We start from the raw sequence: 17,946 nt of genomic DNA, 5'->3' as shown, positions 1-17,946 counted from the left end.
ATCCCAGCCTACAAGCTCGTCTTACAATGTGATTTTGAGGCTTCTCCCATCAAGAGGTGGGGTTTGTGTTCTCTCCACTTGAACATGGGTGGGTGTGTGACTACAGTAGAAGTATGGCTATTTGATTCCCAAGCCTGACTCCTAAAAGGTGATGCTGCCTTTTTTTTTTTTTTTTTTTAAGATTTTATTTGAGAGAGAGAGAGAGATTGAGAGAACAAGGGGCAGAGGGAGAAGCAGGCTCCCCATTGGGCAGGGAACCTGACACAGGGCTCGATCCCAGGATCCTGGGACCACGACCTGAGCTAAAGGCAGACACTTCACCAGCTGAGCCACCCAGGTGCCCCGATACCACATTTTTCTACCCATCTTGAACCAATCCCACTTGGAACTCCACAGTGATGCTGTGAGGCAACCCAAGCTAGTCTGGGTGGACCGAGCCCGTGAAGAAGCCTTGTTGCAGGTGTTCGGGCTGAGAGTTAACAACCAGCACCCACCAGTGGACAGACCTCTGGGTGATTTCAGCACCAGCCTTTGGACTCCCTGTCCTTCTAGAGTGGTGACAAGCTGCCCCTGCCATGCCTTGTCCGCATACATGCCAGAAATTTTGAAGCATTAAGAAAAAAGACTTGCCATTTTAAGTTGCTAAGTTTAGGGGTGATTAGTTACACAGCAATAAATAACTGGGCTGTCTGTCCCTGCACCAAGTGCTGTTGGTGGTCCCAGGGGTACACTGGCGAGTGAAATAAACATGATCTAAAGGAGTTTTGTATCAGGCAGCTTGGGCGGCTCTAACAAGACATCATAGACTCGGTGGCTTAAACAAGAAACATTTGTTCCTTGCGGTTCTGGAGCCTAGGAAGTCCAAGTTCGAGTTTCCAGTCAATCCAGGTCCTAGTGAGAGCTCTCTTCCTGACTTGCAGAGGGTTGTCTTCTTACTGTACCCTCACCTCTCTCCTGCTGCCTCTTCTTAGAAGGGCACTAATTCCATCATGAGGACCCCACCCTCGTGACCTCATCGAAACCTAATGACCTCCCCAAGGCCCTGCCTCCAAATATCAGTACACTGGGGGTTAGGGCTATAACATAGGAATTTGGTGGGGGCTGGAGGAAGGCACAAGCAACAGACATTACATCTAGCAACGTTACATACCTAATGGAGGGAAGAGCTCCTGATCACAGAAATGAATGAGTACATAAGCTATCAAAGCTATGGAGAAAATAGAACAGGTGATGTGTTCCAGAAGTACTGATTGGGCCAGGGTAGTCAGGAGAGGCCACTCTGGTGCCATTTGAGTAGAGATGGGGATGATGGGGAGGGGCAGACAAGCAAAGAGCAAGGAAAAGGCATTCCCGGCAGAAGGGACAGCAAGTTCAAGGCTGGAACCAAGGCCAAACTAGGATGGGGGCTCTTTGAAGGGTGTCAGCAACTGGGGAGACAGCAGGTGGTGGGGATAGGGAACTTCATTTGCTGATAATGAAGGGCCAGGAGCTTCCACTGGTTTCTTCACAGCCAACATGTGGTGGTGGTGGGACTGGAGCGCAGGTCAAATTCAGTGCCTCCAAGAAAGAGGATCCTGGGAGGGACTGGAGGCATGAGCTCCCTCAGAGTTGGTCCAGCCCTGCCCAAAGCCTGCTCTGTGCTGAGCTGACCTCCACCCCCCAACCAGGGGGAGGGAAGGAGGGGAGGAGGCTGGAGGGGCAGAGGGACTCCCACGCATATCAATGGGCTCTTTCTCCTTTCACTAAGCTCAGCAGAACTCTGGCCTTTGTCTGGGGCCCCTGCTCCCAGGGCAGATCTCATAAAGGGCGGACAGGCCTGGCCAAAGTACCCAGTCCTGGCTGGCCTCACAAAGGCAGGGTGAGGAGGTTAAAGCCCGGTGTCAGCTGCTCAAAATCTTGTCCCTGGGGCTTTTCCTGCTTTTGTTGTTCCTGGCCATAGGCCTGATATGGAAGGGGGGCCTCTCTGCCATTACTGGCTGAAGAAACTCCGATGGGGGATGGCGAGGCTGGCCTCTGCCAAGGTTACAATGGACTGGTGAGCCATGGGGGCGGGCGATGCAGGGGAGGAGTGCACCGTCTCTGGGCTTTCAGATCCCCAGCTCCACGGGCTCCACGGAGCTCATAAATCCGTATCATAGATCCCTGCAGTCTTGGGCAAAGAACCCGAGACCTCCTCTTGCGGACAGTGCCCCCACAGCAATTTCGCTAATGTTCCAAGGGAAGGACCTGGCCTCTCCAAGACACTGCTAGGGGACTGGTGGTCTTCCTACCAGGACTCTCTGGAAATTGTGAATGAATGTGCTAAACGTGCACATCCCTGTCAACAGGAGAAGGACAGATCAATCGGGGTACAGTTACAAGACAGAATACTATGCAGCAGTGTAAAAGAACATGCTACTACATCCTCGGTAACATGAACGAAGCTTACAGACATCACATCGAGTAAAAGAAGCCAGGCGCGAGAGAGTAAATGCTGTTGGGTTCCATTTATGAGAAGTTCACGGACAGGCAAACCTCACTGGTAATGCTGGAGGTCAGAATAGTGGTCGCTTCTGGGGGTGTTGACTACGAGGGAGCATGACAGAGTCTTCTGGAGCTGGTGCTGGAATTGTTCTATAGCTCCCTGCTTCTGGGTAATGGTTACATATGTGTAAATATATATACACATAAATTCATCATGCTGTACATTTTGGATCTGTACATTCCAAGAAAAGAAGGAGAAGAAAAACTGACCTGGTTAACCACCCCTCCCACACACACATCCTGCTGCTTGAGTCAGAGGTAAGTGCTGGGTGTTCACGAGCCCAGGAACAATTCAGGGAGCCAGGTTCCAGCTGTCCCGAGGAGTTCAAGGTGTGGTCTCAAAAGGAGGCTTTTGCTGGCACCTGGTCCCCCCATTTAGTTGCCCTCTGAGCTCTGGTGAGGGCTGCCCTTGAGCGCAGCAGCCAGAAACCCTTCAAGCCAATTTCTAACCCTCCTTCTGGTGGCCCAACGGTGGGCGAGAGGTGGGGTGGTGGGCCGCAGCAGATGCCAAGGCCATGTTCATGCAACCTTGCTTCACCTTTGCTGTGTTCTCCACGGCTTCCTCCCTGTAGCAAGAAGCTGGCTATAGCTACTGAAGCACAGCCTTCCCCAGGAGCTCCTAAATTTTGCTAATTGGGGTTCCTGAACACACTTACTGATTTGATTGAATCTCTTGACTTTCCCTGGCCTGTCCCTCTCCCTCCTACCCCCTCCCTCTCAACTTGAATTACCTCCCCCTCCATGTAACCTGCCCACCACAGACATACACAGATCCACAAACGCCTCTCCTGAAGGGGCTCCCAGCCAACCTGTTCATGTGCAGCTCAGGGAGCTCCTGGTTGCTTCTTCAGATCCTGAAGTCAACAGGAAGTGAAGTACTAAAAACAAAGGCACTAGGAGTGCCTGGCTGGCTCTATTGGTAGATCCTGCGATGCCTGATCTCAGGGTCTTGAGTTCAAGCCCCGCATTGGCATAAAGCTTAGTTTAAAAATAAAAAACAGGGGCACCTGGGTGGCTCAGTGGGTTAAGCCTCTGTCTTTGGCTCAGGTTATGATCTCAAGATCCTGAGATCGAGTCCCGCATCAGGTTTTCTGCTCCGCAGGGAGTCTGCTTCCTCCTCTCTCTCTCTGCCTGCCTCTCTGCCTACTTGTGATCTCTCTCTGTCAAATAAATAAAATAATAAAAATTAAAAATATAAATAAATAAATAAACAAACTGAAAAACAAAGAAACAAAGGCATGAATGAGTGACTGAGTCACTCAGCAAAGGACTCTCCTAGGGTCCAGAATGCTAAGACAGAGGCAGGAAGCAGGGAACACTGTCCAAGCCTAGAGAGAGTTGGTAGAGGCTGGTAGTCCTCCTCAGATGTCTCCTAAATGTTGACTTTCTCACCACTGCAATCCCATCAGTCTGAGATTCAGCACAAGTCTGTTAAGTATTCATTGTGGACAGATTACCTAAGAACTACGGGACACAGTTTCTGCAGCTGGAGCCCTCAACATTTCCTGAATGAGAAACATGGAGAGGTGACTTCCAATCAGCCAGAGAATCACTGGTGCACGCCCACGCACCTCGACGGTCTCCCCCAAAGCCCCCAGGAAAATGACAGTAAAAGCATTTTTTTTTTAAAAAGATATAAATCCACAAGGACAGAAAGAAAGCGAGAAGAAACAGCTGTCCAGAGGTGTCACCAACAACTTGGAATCCAGAAAGCAAATGGACAAACAGTAACTGACTTAGCAGACCAGAGAATGCTCGAAGCTCAGTGCAGATGGGGAAGAAGCTACTAGAAGCAAGGTGATTCAGACGTCAGAACCCGAGAGAGGCCAAGTTGTCAGGGGCCCCAGGTACTGCGGAAGATACACATGGGGACACCTGGAGGGCTCGGGCAGTCAGACATCTGCCTTCAGTTCAGATCATGGTCCCTGGGTCCTGGAATAGAGACCGGAGTTGTTGGGCTCCACGCTCAGCGGGAATCCTGCTTCTTCCTCTCCCTCTGCCCCTCCCCCTGCTCATGCTCTTGCTGGCTCCCCCCACTCCCTCAAATGAATAAATAAAATGTTAAAAAAAAAAAAAAGGTACAGATGGGCTGAAAACAGGGCTGTTAGCACGCCTGTTAACGAGGCTGCTAGACCCTTCCAGCATTCCTATCCAGGTGACCTCACGCCCGCTCCTGTCCTCCCACAGCTTGAATGCACAAGGTTCTAGATTCAGGACACCACGCTCAGTTGATGGCAAGGGTGCCATGTTGAAAACAGGGGGTATCATACGGGAAAAAGAGTTAGCTGATTATTGTCATCTTAAGCCGCTAACTTTTGGGGTGATTTATTAGGAGCAGTAGACAACCACCAAAGAAAATAAATGAATGGCATAGAAAGTGTGGGATTCAGAAAACTGGAGATCCCACATAGTGGAGAGAGGCAAGAATTCTCACTTGGATGCTGAGGGGGAGATCCCAGGGGGATCCCTGGGCAGCAGGCCCAGAGCAGAACCCAGGCCGACCACAGCAGGAGCACGCAGGATTTGGGGACAGGGTCTCCGAAGCGGGGGGGAAAAAAAAAACAAAGAAAAGAAGCTGGGGGGAGGGGGCGGTTATCCAAATGTATCCAGAAGCTGAGCAAACCAAAAGGGGGTGAGAGATAAATATTAACTTTAAGGAAAACAAAAATTTGTACAGTAAAGAACATGTATTCCAAGCATACTACACGACATGACAGTGAATAAATTTACATGCTTATAAACACCGTATATTGATTTAATGAAAAAAATCGTGACATCACTTTACTAGGATCATAGAGGCAAGCGGCAGTATAGGTGTGTATGGGGGAGGAGTTAAATTTGATTTTCGAGTAAAAAATCAATGATGGATTTATTTCCTAAGGCTGCCATAAAAAGCACAGACTGGGTGGTTCAAACAACAGAAATGTAGGGGAGCCTGGGTGCTGCAGTCAGTTGGGTTAAGCATCTGACTCTTGATTTCAGCTCAGGTCTTGATCTCAGGGTTGTGGGATCAAGTCCCATGGTGGGCTCCATGCTCAGCATGGAGTTGCTTTGAGATTCTCTCCATCTCCCTCTGCCCCACCCCCTGCTCACAGGCTCTAAACAAACAAACAAACAAATAAAATCTTAAGAGCAAAAAGAAAGAAGCAACAGAAATGTTCTGTCTCACAGTTCTGGAAGCTAGAAGTCTGAGATGGAGGTGTCGGCGGGCTATGTTCCCTCGGAAGACACCAGGGAAGGATCTGTTCCAGGCTTCTTTCCCAGCTTCTGGTACTTCCTTGGCTTATGGCAGCATAATTTCAATCTTCCCGTGGTGTTCTCCCCATGTGCATGTCTGTGTCTGGGTCTGAATTTCCCATTTTCGTAAGGACATCCGTCATACTGGATGAGGGCCCACTCTAATGACCTCGTCTTGACTTGATCGTCTTGCAAAGACCCTGTTTCTAAACAAGGTCACATTCATTGGTCTGGGGTGGAGGTGGGGGGGTGGGTTAGGACTTCAGAGCCTTTTGGAAAGACAGAATCCAACCCCTAACAGATGGATAATGTCTCAGGTTGATATATCAAGGGGTAACAGCATAAGCACATTATTTAGAAATATGAAGGTAAATATGAAGAGGAAAAAATAGATCAGAAAGTCAAAAGTGGATCGCTGTGGGTACCAGAAATTGGGGTAGAGCCAAGGAGCCGCGTGCCTGACTGTAGAAAGCATGCACACTTCTCACCCGCCTTGGTTATGACACTCATTACGTGCCGTTACAATTGGATTATTCATCTGTGGTCCACGTAGGACCATAAACTCCTGCGGGCTAAGAGCAATCATGGCCACATTTACATCATGCCTACTAGGTCGCCTGCCATTAGTCCAAGCAGCTCACAACAACCCCGTGAAGGAGGTTCTGTTGTTATCCACCATTTCAGTGGATAATACTGAGGCACAGAGAAGTTAAGTAATTTGCCCCAGGCCACACAGCCAACTAGAAGAGGAGCCTGCATTGGAGAAGCAACACTGCTACTGCTGCTTTTTTTTTTTTTTTTAAACACTGCTTCTATTTCTGTTTCATTTTGGCATTTCCCGTTCTGCTGAGCACAGAAGGATTCCCATAGTAGGTGTACAGTATCTGTTAGAGGAAGGAAGGGGCTGGAGGGGCATCTTTGTTTACTCATCTTTGATGAGTGTATGGTTTCCTTCTCTCCTAGACCAGCCAAGCCTCGTTATGTCTGCACCTCCATGCTTGCCTCTTAGGGGACCTGTCCACCCTTCAAATCCTGCCATCTGGGTAGCCATATTCTTTCCCACGTAGTCCATCCGACTCCACTGACTGCAGCTGATTGGGCTAGAAAGGGCCCCTGACCCAGGAGCAACCAATCAGAGGCTGTTCTGGGAGCTGTCACCTGGTGAGGAAAGACAAATTGGCCAGTCCAGTTCTCCCTATCAGGCAACGTTTCACTTAGCTGCTCAGAGAATCTGGGTCACTCAGCCATGGACAGAAGGCAGTGTCAGTCTGCCCATGGCTGGTTTTGTTGTGAGCAACAGAGAATGGCTAGTGGAGGGAGAACAGAGAGAAGCCGAACCACCTCATAGCCCTGAGAGAGGTAGAGAGATTCCTAGGACTCCCTCAGAGCCTACCATCTGTCCAATTCCAGACCTCACGCTACCTTGCAACCAAACCCCTTTTTCTTAAGACAGCTAAGTCTCTTCTGATCTTTTAAACAGTCCCCAGTGACAGTACCCATGTCAGTGATCAGAGATTATGATGCCTTTTGTGTGGGCCTTTCTCCTTTCTACAGGTTTCCTCTGTGTCTTCCTGTGTTTCCCCTCTTGCCTTTTTATCTCCCTCTCTACCTCTCTCATGCTCTGGCTAACCAGACATTACATTTTTACTGGGCATTGTTTTTCATGAAGTCATGGACCGCCAGTGCTGTAAGGCACCTTTCAGATTAGCACTGTCCAATAGAACTTTCTGCGATGATGGAAGTGTTCCACATCTTTGCCGTCCAATACAGCAGCCACCAGACGCATGTCGGTATTAAGCTCTTGAAATGTTGCTGGTGGGACTAAGGAGCTAAATTTTGCATTTTGTTTAATTTGAATCAGTTTAAAAGTAAATAGTCACACGTGACTAATGGGTGCCGAGTTGGACCACACAATCAATTGATTATCTGATCCATGACCTCTTTTTCTAGATGAGTCTCTTGTTGTGAGCATGAGCCTTGGATCATCTCTTTTTTATCCCAGTGGCTGCCTCTTTGAGGCACTGCCCAGCTATGGGACACAGCCGCATAGGGACTGGGGTGACTGGCCCTCCCTGAAAGTCAAGGAGTTGTGCCCTTGTAATAGCAGACCAGGTAGGCCCTCGGAGGCCCTCCACGCAGGGGCCTATGTGTAGCGAGATTTGAGGGACAGGTCAAGTGATCTGGCTGAAGCAGGAGAACATCATAATCTCAAATTCAGGAATACCTCTTTGATCTTGGGGGCCTCCACAGAGATCCAGTTCTGCTTCTTCCTGCTGACCCCCCACTCTCCACCCCCTTTCCCCAGAGGCCTTCCCATCAAGGTAGTCCTATTCTATGCCCTAGTCCCTCAGAGTCTCTCCCTGCAGCAGAAGATGGTGCCTTGAGACCAGTGGCTTACTATTCTCAGTGTGTACGCCCTTGGGACAAAAACGAGTGGGCTGCTTCACTAATTGGTTTTGCTTACATTTCCCAGATGTGGCCACGTGACCTTGTTCGGGCCAATGGCATGTAAGCAAAAAAGATGGCCGCCACATCCAGCTCTGGCCTGGAGAAACCTCCCATGGGTTCTTTCCTCTTCCGCACCTTGGTATGGATACATCCAGCAGAGCTACAAGATGGAAGGCACCTGGGTCCCTGACCCACTTCTAGAGAGGAGAGCCTCTCATCCTTCAGGAACACCCAATTTTGGACTTCATGTCAGTGATCAGTAATCTGCTGTGGTAAGCCTCTGCCCCTGGGGGGGTATGTGTCTGTGGTAGCAGCCACCATTTCCCTGACTGCTCCTCCCCCCACCCCAGCAAACACAAGTCCTCATGTCATGGATAGTGGCCATTGGGGTTGTTCTGGCAATGCCTGTGGGAGATGCACGGTCCTGTGAATTGTGATCGGAGATCTCAGCACACAAGATGAAGGCAGTGATGCTGAGGCCCTGTGCCGTGCTCAGAATGGACTATGCCCGCATGGGGCCTTCCAGCTCCACACAGTCTGCCCTCCCTGGGGCCCAGAGCTGACAGACACAACTCCCCTTGCTCTCCCAGTTCGCTGAATGGAAGGTCATTCCATTCATGACCCACAAGGTGATGTGATGCCCACAAGGGAATGGATCTCTCTGGGGGAGCAAAGGCCCACAGAATGTCCTCTCTGAGGAGGTGATGGTCTTTGGCCTCCACACAGATAATACACGGACCACATGGGGCTTCCTTCCTTCGCAGTCCTCAGTGGGACCAACAGGCCTCAGCGGGAGAGACGGGGAGCACCTCAGCTCCAAAGAGCTCAGCTAACTCATTTGAATGTGAGAGCAGCAAGGAGAAAGTCAAAGGAATTGGAATCACGACTTGAGTGAGGCCCAAGGTGGGTATTTCCTGGCAAAGAGATGAGGAGCCTGGCCAATATTCTCTGCCAAAATTTCCCAGCTCTGAGAGTCACGGATGAAGGGCACAGAAACTTTCTGCCTCATTAACCAAACTAGGGAACACAAGTAGAGGGTCAGGCTGCGAGGGCAAATTTGGAGATCACTCTGGAGCGTGCAAAGTTGGAGGGGCTGGTGGGGGTGTGGGCACGGCCACGATTCCAGCAGCTGGAAGGGAATGGGGACCCGAGAGGGCCAAGTGGATGTGCAGACTTGTGTCTGGGGACAGGTGATGATCAAATGCCCAGTAAGAGAGGGGACTGCCAAGAGAGCCAGAAAGAACGTTAAGAAGAGGCTTGTGGAACAAAGTGGGGCGCTTGAGGCGCCAAGAAAGCTAGACAAGGAGACAAATGAAGAGCAGGAGAGGAGGAGGCGCGGGGGTGGGGGTTGGAGGAGCCCCTGGGGACAGAGTGTGGGGGAGGAAGGAGCGGTGGGCCACGTGGGGCAGTGAGAGGACGAGAGGGGAAGGGGCACGGAAAGGCCATCGGATCTGGTGACACGAGCTCATCGGCGGCCTACGAGAACAAAAGTTACTCCAGAAGGACACTCACTGGTTGGCAAGGGGAGGCCAGGTGGAGATTCGAAATTTATGGCAGACAGTCTACAAAAAGGATAAATTGCCCCGTAGGGACTGTGAGCTAATTGTGTCACGTGGTGTGCCTCGGGCAGGGACAGTCTAGCGGCACAAAACAGAAGCCCCACTTGCGCAAGCCGAAGTGCAAAGGGAGAATTTATGGGAAGATAGCCTCATGTTCAAGGACAGGAAGTGCAGCCGGCCTCTGGGGAAGGAAACCAGTGACTGGGGAGCCAGCAGGAACCTTGGCAGCTCTGTTCTCTCCTCCTTGGTTTCGGCTGCTCCGAGATCTCTGATCTCCACTTTCCTCCATGAATGCTCCTTCCTTCTCTCAGCTTCTGCGGCTGCTCTGTGCGCAAGGTTGGGGGGGGGTGGATTGGTTGCCTTGGGTGGTGCTCCGTCTCCCCCGAGCCCCCCGCAACAGTGCCCGGCACACAGCGTTCAGGTAGCTGACAAAGACTGCCTAGGACTGCCAAGGTGTACCAAGGCCAAGTTCCGGGAGGGCGTCTAATTGGTCTGTGTGGGTCAGGTGCCCATGGTTGTGGCCAAGAGGTGGGTCTTGTGTCCTTGGGACCCTCAGAGGGGACCGAGGAACCCCATCTTTGGGAAGGGCTCCGGCCAAAGCAGGTTCCTGAAGAAGAGAATGTAGTGGCTCTCGTGCTTGGATGTTCCAGAAAAGCCGAAGGCCTGTGATCTGCCTGGAACGGAGAAAGACTCATGAGGTCAAGCCCCACTTTAATGGTGGCCAATAAACAATTCCATGGAGGCCATGAGGCATGAGGGGTGTGTGGCCACGGACCACCAGCATTCCTAAAAAAGATGTTCCCCTGCTTCCCTCCCCCCCCCCCCAACCCCGCAACACACACCTAGGCCCAGGGAGCCCACCCATGGAGCTCGTCAGGACCTCTCACAACATCCGGGAGACTCCCCCACCCTCAACTCTTGTCTTCGTGGATGTAGCCCGACTCCTTTGTTTTTCCTCTTAACAGCAGCCCAAAATGAAAAGAGCTAGGTTGGAGGGGGCTGCAGGAGAGCGGGGAGCCACACCTGCCCCACTTGGAATGGTCCTGACCACAGGCACGTGGAGCAAGCAGGGTCTCAAAAGGGAACAGTTAGGATAGTTTGAGAAGTATTTATGTACAAAGGGCCCGTCAGCAAAGCTGTGGATGTAGCATAACCACAGGGTGAGCCAAGAAGCAGAAACTGTTAGCGCTGGGGTTGTTACCAGCCTGGACCCAAAGTGACAGGAGGTAGTCACGGTTCCCCCAACTGAGAGGGGACAGAGGTGAGTAGAGAGGCCACCTGAAAGGGAGCGGAGACTTTCAGTGGCAGGGTCAGTCAGCCCATGTAGGCTTCCCAGGGAGGAAACTGGGAAATAAATCCCCCCCCCCCACCTCCTGTCCCCTGGGCTCTTGGCGGGGCTTCTCTGTTGGCTGGAACCCGCTAACGGGAAGCCCGAGGGTGGGGAGCCCTTTGAGATGAGTGCAGGGGGCAGCTTCCTGGGGTACAGGGCAGGGAGGAAGAGGGGATAGTATGGACCTGAAGGGGCAAAGGGAAGGGTCTGGGAACACCTGCTTACATGTGGGTCGCTCTCTAAACCCTGGCCTTCCCCAAAGCGAGCCACTGGTTCCTTTGTCTTTTGTTACTAGCGCCCAACCCAGTGCACAGCTCAGGCTCCCGACCTATGTTCACTGACACCCTGAACAAATTCATGGTGCCTCTTTTTCTCACATTGGCAGTGTAGTGGTCTTAATGGTATTTAACTGAATGGGACCAGAAACTCCTCCTAAGGCAAAAGTTTAGAGGGAGGAATGAAATCAGAAATGTCCCAAACACGAAGCTGGAATGATGCTGTCGCTCCTGTTCACACCCTCACCCAGAAGTGTGAATAGCAAGAAGTGTGAATAGCAAGCCATACTCTCCTCTTTGGTCCCATGGCCTTTATATGGGTAATAATAACAACCGTAACTGAAACAGTGCCGCTCTTTCAAGTTTACCGAGTGGCTTTTCTGCATTATCTCATCAGATGTCCTCAACAATCCTGTCAGGTACACTGTATGGCCCAATTTTACCAGCCAGGCTCAGAGAGGTTAGGTGACTTGCTCAAGGTCACAGAGCTAGGACTTCGAGTCCATTTCTGCCGTCATTTGTGCTCTGTTGTCTATTCTGCTGCCTATTGTTGGAAGGCCTCTCAGGTCCATTCCTTGACAAGCTCGCTGTCCAGATTTGGGAGTTCCAGCTTTCAAGGGGCTGAACAGCTGAGCCAGGAACCTGAGCAAATGGGCCAGAACGGGTGCCCAGGAACTCTGCTGGGGCACGTGAACCCTTTGTTTTCTGCTGCCACCTCCTGGATCGTCCTGACCCCTTTCTTCTCTCCACTCAGCTCTGCCTCAAATACAAGCAGAATGGGGGGCGTCGGAGGGCAGAGGGGTGCGCTGGTGTGTGTGGCGGGGGGTGCCCTCCCTACTCATCGCAAAACTGTAAAATAATTTGAGGACTTGAAAACAGACTTCACGAGGCACCTGCTTGGCTCAGTTGGAGGAACACGCGACTCTTGGTCTCGGGGTTGTGGGTGCCAGCCCCATGGTGGGTGTAGAGATTACTAAATAAATAGATAACCTTAAAAAAAAAATTGAACTCATTTTTGAATTCACTTGCTATACCGCGGATGAACCTTGAAGATATGCTCAATGAAATAGGCCAGCCACAAAAGGATAAATAGTATATAATCTCATTCGCATGAGGCATTCAAAATAGTCAAGTTCATAGAGACAGAACGTACAATGGCGGGGGTCACCAGGGGCTGGACGGGGAAGGAAGACTGGGGAGTTCGTGTTTAATGGGGACGGAGTTTCAGTTTTGCAAGACGAGAAAGTTCTGGCACTGGATGGTGGCGACAGGTGCAGAGCAGTGTGAATGTACTTCACGTCACCAAGCTGTGCACTTGAAAATGGTCAAAATGGCGCATTTTATGTTCTCGTATATGTTATTAGATTTTTAAAAACTTGAATTGGTAAACCTTCAATGAGCGTTTACCATGTGTTCTGTACTAAGCATTCAAAGCTATAAAGCTTCAGTCCTGCCATCAAGGATAGGTCAGTCCTATCGGGCAAAAGCAAGATAATCGTACCTACAGCCCTGCGCAAAGTGCGATCTGGCGACTTGCGTGGAACTGATGGAGGGGAGGGGAAGGGCGAAGTCTTCCCGAAGGTGGTAGTGTCCCAGGCAGCCGTTCCCAGGAACTGAGATGACTTCCTGTGTGTGAAAGAGAGGTTGGGCAGGAAGTGGGAGAGCTAGGGACACAGAATATTCCAAGCAGACCAGTACAGAGTTGTGAAATAGCACACCTCTTCTCTTTTATTTGTGAGGAATGCAGCTAAACCCGTACCCTCTCATTCTATACAGACAGGTCTATGACAGTGCTTCTCATACCATTTGCTGTGAAGAACATGATGCATATGTATGTGTGCGTGTTTGTAATTTCCAGTCCATCACAGACGGACATGTGGCCCTACTGTGTGTGACTATTACAGAGCTCGTGCCACGTGCCACCTACCAAGGAAGTCTGAACTCATCTACTTCTCGTTCAGTAGGAGTCCACTGATCACCGGCTTGGATGTTACAAGGTCAGGTCGCTTTCAAGGTTTTAGAACGGTTACTCAGGTTTATCGTACTGTGGACTAGCATGGTCTGCAGACCACGTTTTGAGTAGCGCTACTCCAAAAGGCAGTGCGTCCCTTCTAGGGAGGAACCACTTCCTTTTATTTTACCCATCCTTGTGCATGCCTTCAGATTTTTAGCAGGATCACCCGAAAGAAGCCCGCTCCTCGCCCAGAAAGGGATGCCTGCTTGTTAATTAGCTAGTGTTTTGAATATGAAAAGCTCTGCCAGCATTAAATATTATTATTATTATTAGCCTCGTGTCCACTATAGTAGATGTCATTTAATTAGAACTGCATAATAGGCAAATCTGCCTTAATTGGCTGGGATGTGGCTAAGAAACCATTTCACGTCTGTGTCTATGTTCTCTGTTCTGTGGTCATCACATTCTCTGGCAATGGGTCATTCTGGAGACCTTGGGTAGGGTTCAGGGAAGGTTATCTGGCTACTGATTAACACTTAATTAGCACCTTTTTCATGTAGCACAGCAGTGACTTTGTAAATTTAAAATTTTCAGGGGACCACTTAATGTGGAATTAAAGTACAAGTGCAATATTTAAGATGCATGAAATTGTTTTACGCATTACAGCATTAACTAGCTCTTAATTTATGCAGTGCATGCCAGAGAAGGGCAATTAAAATGTAGCAGGGAAAAAAATTATAGATCTCTATGTTGTCCTGTCTTTTCCTCTCCTGGTGCTTTGGAAGGCTTTTGCTACGTTTGTATCTCAACTCCTGTTCTAGATTTAGGAGTAAAGGGTAAGTTCTGTAGCCTGTTTGCTACCACAGGAATTGGCATCATTTTTAGCCTGAAACTCTCTCCAACTGGTAAGTCCCTCCCAGAGCCTAGAGATCCACCCCAACCTCAGTGATTTCTCCAGGGGTAGACACCTAACCCAAGCAGAGCCAATGAGATGTCAGGAAACATTTGCTGGAACCTTATGGGAAAGTGATGCTAACAGTGCCCTCCTTGGTAGCAACCAGAAGGAGTGGTTCCCTTTTCCCCTGGCCAGTGTGAGGATGTGAGGTCCGGAACAGCAGCAGCCATTTTGTAAGCAGTCTGGAGCTGCAAGGGAGCCACTGTTTGGAATCTGGCGAACAGATTCCAACACATGCGAGGCTATCTGGCAAGATATCCTGGGAGCCATGGGAGACACAGGATTGGGACTTGTCTATAGGCCATCTGACTTCTGGACTCTTGAATTATGTTGAACCCTGTAAATATACTGCGTATTCCCACCTTGATTCATGCTGTTCCCTTTGGCCGGAATTCTCTTCCCTTCCTTCTCCATCCTTCAAGGCCAAGTCTAACACCCCCCGCCCCCCCACACACACACCGTGTAAGAAGCTTGCCTTGATGTGAGCCATGCTCGAGATGGTCAGAACCCTCCTCTGGACACTAATGCCCCTTACTTGAACCTTGCCTTCAGCAGGGAGCACATGCTGTCCTGAAAAGCATCAGGTTAAAATTTGATTCTCTAGCTCCCGCCATGTGGACCCAAACTCTTGCTTCTTCCGTCCCCAGCATTAGTGTCAGCGGGCCATACTGAATGTGCAAAGTTCCACAATCCTGTTCCTAGAAAGGATTATTAATGTTAGGGGGCAGAGGAGAAAGTGCAAGCAAGCATGTGGTCTTCTTAGCTAATGCCAGACCAAAAAGACTCGGGGTAAAAGCTGCAGGCAGCTGGATGGGTCCCTGGGCCATGGCAGCTGTAGAGGGCAGGCGAGGACTTGCCCTAAGAAGGGGGAGGAGTCACAGAAACGAGCCAGTTAGAATATTCCTCTGCCCCTCTGTTTGTAACCTTATAACTTACACAGAGGGTTACAGTCTCCAAGTACAAAGTCGAGGGCTATGAAAGTCAAAGTTTCCCTGTCACCTTCTCCTTCCCACTCTCCATGTCCTCTGTGGCAGATGTGTGCCTGAGTTTCTCTGATCCCTGTGCCCGCACCCCTAGCCTCACAGTGCACCCAGCCCTTCTCCGGGTGGACCCAGCCAACAGCTGGGCAAGGCGGTGGCACTCGGAGCTGGCCACTTCCCCCCCCCCCCCCGCCAGCTCTCCCCCAGTGACAACCTTTGCTCGGGGCTCCCAGAGACTTTTCAGAGCTGCATTGCCACCTGCCGGCTCCCCCTGCCCAGTCCCGCTTCTGCCCTTCTCCCTTCCCGGGGAAACCCTGGGCACTCCTGACTCCATCTTAGTGCCTGCCTCCCTAAGAACCTGACCCATGACGCCCTCCACAGACGTAGCAACGCTAACTCTGGGATGTGTGTTCTTCCACACAGGTTTTCCTACTCACTTCTGTACGTGGACGTGTGTACACCACCTAAAGCTTTGTCATCATTCCTTTTGTTTTCACATGAGTGCGGTCGTATCGTGTATGTGAATCATCCCACCACTTAAAATTGTAGCACATCTCCCCAAACAGTAGAAATCGGTGTGCGTAGGCATGTCTTTCTTTTTGTGTGCTGTATACTACGTTATAGTATGGTGAGCCCACTGTTTGCTTAACCCTTCTCATACTGATGGACATTTGGGCCATTTCTTTTATATCATAACAATGCTGCCAGGAACGTGCGATAACATGGATTTCAAATACACTGAACGTTATTCTAAGCGGTATAAACCACGTACAGTGAAAGGCTAAAAGAGAAACCTGTGTTCACCGTGCCTTTGATTTTCTGTGTTCTGATGCTTTGATATCTGAGGCCCTGCTAACCTCTAAGGGACTGTCTGTCCCAGGATTACCGATTCCTAGATCCTCTATCCGGCTGTCACGCTCCTGGGCACTGTCCACCTGCCCTGATCAGACAGCTAGGGACCACCCCCATGTCCCAGAGCCCGTTCCTTCCCTTGAAAATGACATTAAAGGCTCTTGCCTGGCATGCCCCCTTCCTCTAGGGATTTGTAAGTACAACCAATTATCTTTTCTCTGGTGGTCCCCTCCCAGTCGGCTGGCCTCACCATACAGAAGGTTCCAGAATGCTTTAGTTCGTGAACTCTTCCTGGGCAAATGTGAAGTGCTAAGTGTGCTGTTACTTAAGTCAGACACAAGAAAGAACTTCCCAGGGGTAAGCAAGGCCACCGGAAACGCTCCAAGTTACTGGAGCATCTTGAAAACAGTATCGTCAACAGCAGCCGTGAGCCGATTCCCCCAGGAGCAGAGGCAGGGACTGAGGCGAAGCAGCCGTCTCCTGCCGGCTGAAGCCTTTGGGAATTTACCACTCACCAGGGCACGGCCCCAGCCCTTGCTGAAGGAGGCCACCAGGGTCCACCCCCGCCCCCCCACCCCGACCTGGCGGATCCTGCAGTCCCCGCAGACGACTGAGGTCGGCTCACCTGAAAGGGGAGCAGGGAGGGGATGATCGCCCTCTCCGTCGCCCTGGGGCTCTGGGCCCGATGACGTGGCGCATCCTGGCGGAGACTAGCCTGTGTTCACAGCTGCCTGCCGGGAGCCGGAGCCTGTCAGCTCGAGCGGCAGCGAGGGAAGACGTTTCTGACACTAAACCCCAGGGGAATCCACGGAGAAGCTGGGCTGTCATTACTTATTAACAATGGGCCTGATCCCCAGCCAGGCAGGCCCAGGGAAATAGCCTGGGGGGAGGCCAGCCTTCCCGCTAGGAGGTGGATTAACACTTTCTGGGCAGGGGGGAGCTGTTTGGGGGGTCCATTGTCACATTTTGCATGTAAGAAGGACCATTCTTTACATATTAGACACAGGCACACTCTCTTCCTCGTCTTGGCCTCCCCCTCTGTGTCTGCATTCTTCTCCTCTGCTCCCTGCCCCCCTCAAGTTTTAAACCGGCAAACCCACAGGATGTGGGAGGCTGTGCTCACAGGGAAAAGGAAGGTTTGAGAACGCACACCAGAAACCTAGGTCTTGTGCCCGCAGAGCTGGCCCGCGGGGGTGGGAAGAGGGAGAGGCAGGTGGAGCCGGGGTCCAGGCAGGGTCTGCAAACTGGCTGGTCGTTAAACCTGGTCGTTGCCCCTTTACTCCCCTCTTGAGATGTCCTGGGCTCCAGGGCCGGCATGCTCGATCCCAGCTCCCGCGATCTCAGGCAGGCAGAGCGACCCGCCCTGATGATGCCGCAGGTCAGTTTTCCAGAGAAGTAGATGCCGAGAGAGACTGGCACCCGGCACAGTTTTTAGGAAGCGCTCCTAGGAGCGGCACGTGGAGAAGGGAGCAGCTGCAAGCAGGAGCGGGCAGAGGAGAAAACCACTACAATCCTAGCTGGACAGAAGCCTCAGCGGATCCCATCAAGAGCTCTGGAGCCCCAGTGACTCCTTAGTGTGCTTGGGAGTTGGGCTGGAGGAACGAGCCTCCGAGCCTCCCTTCCCTGGAATGGATCTCGCTGGGCGTGGACTGCTCTAGGAACTGGCATGACCCTGGGCAGGGCGGTTTCTTCAGCCTCAGGGAAGGGCTGACAGCTGAGGGCAGGCTGTGGACCGTGTTAAGTCTTTCCTTCCTGAGCACAGCAGCCAGCACCCTGCCTCCCAGGAGCACAGCGGGGGGGGGGGGGGGGGGGGGGGGGGGGGGGGGGGGGGGG

This window comes from Mustela nigripes, chromosome X (assembly GCF_022355385.1).
Source record: "Mustela nigripes isolate SB6536 chromosome X, MUSNIG.SB6536, whole genome shotgun sequence".
Taxonomy (NCBI): Eukaryota; Metazoa; Chordata; class Mammalia; order Carnivora; family Mustelidae; genus Mustela; species Mustela nigripes.
The sequence above is the reverse complement of the archived record's forward strand: the minus strand, read 5'-3'. Positions refer to the sequence as shown.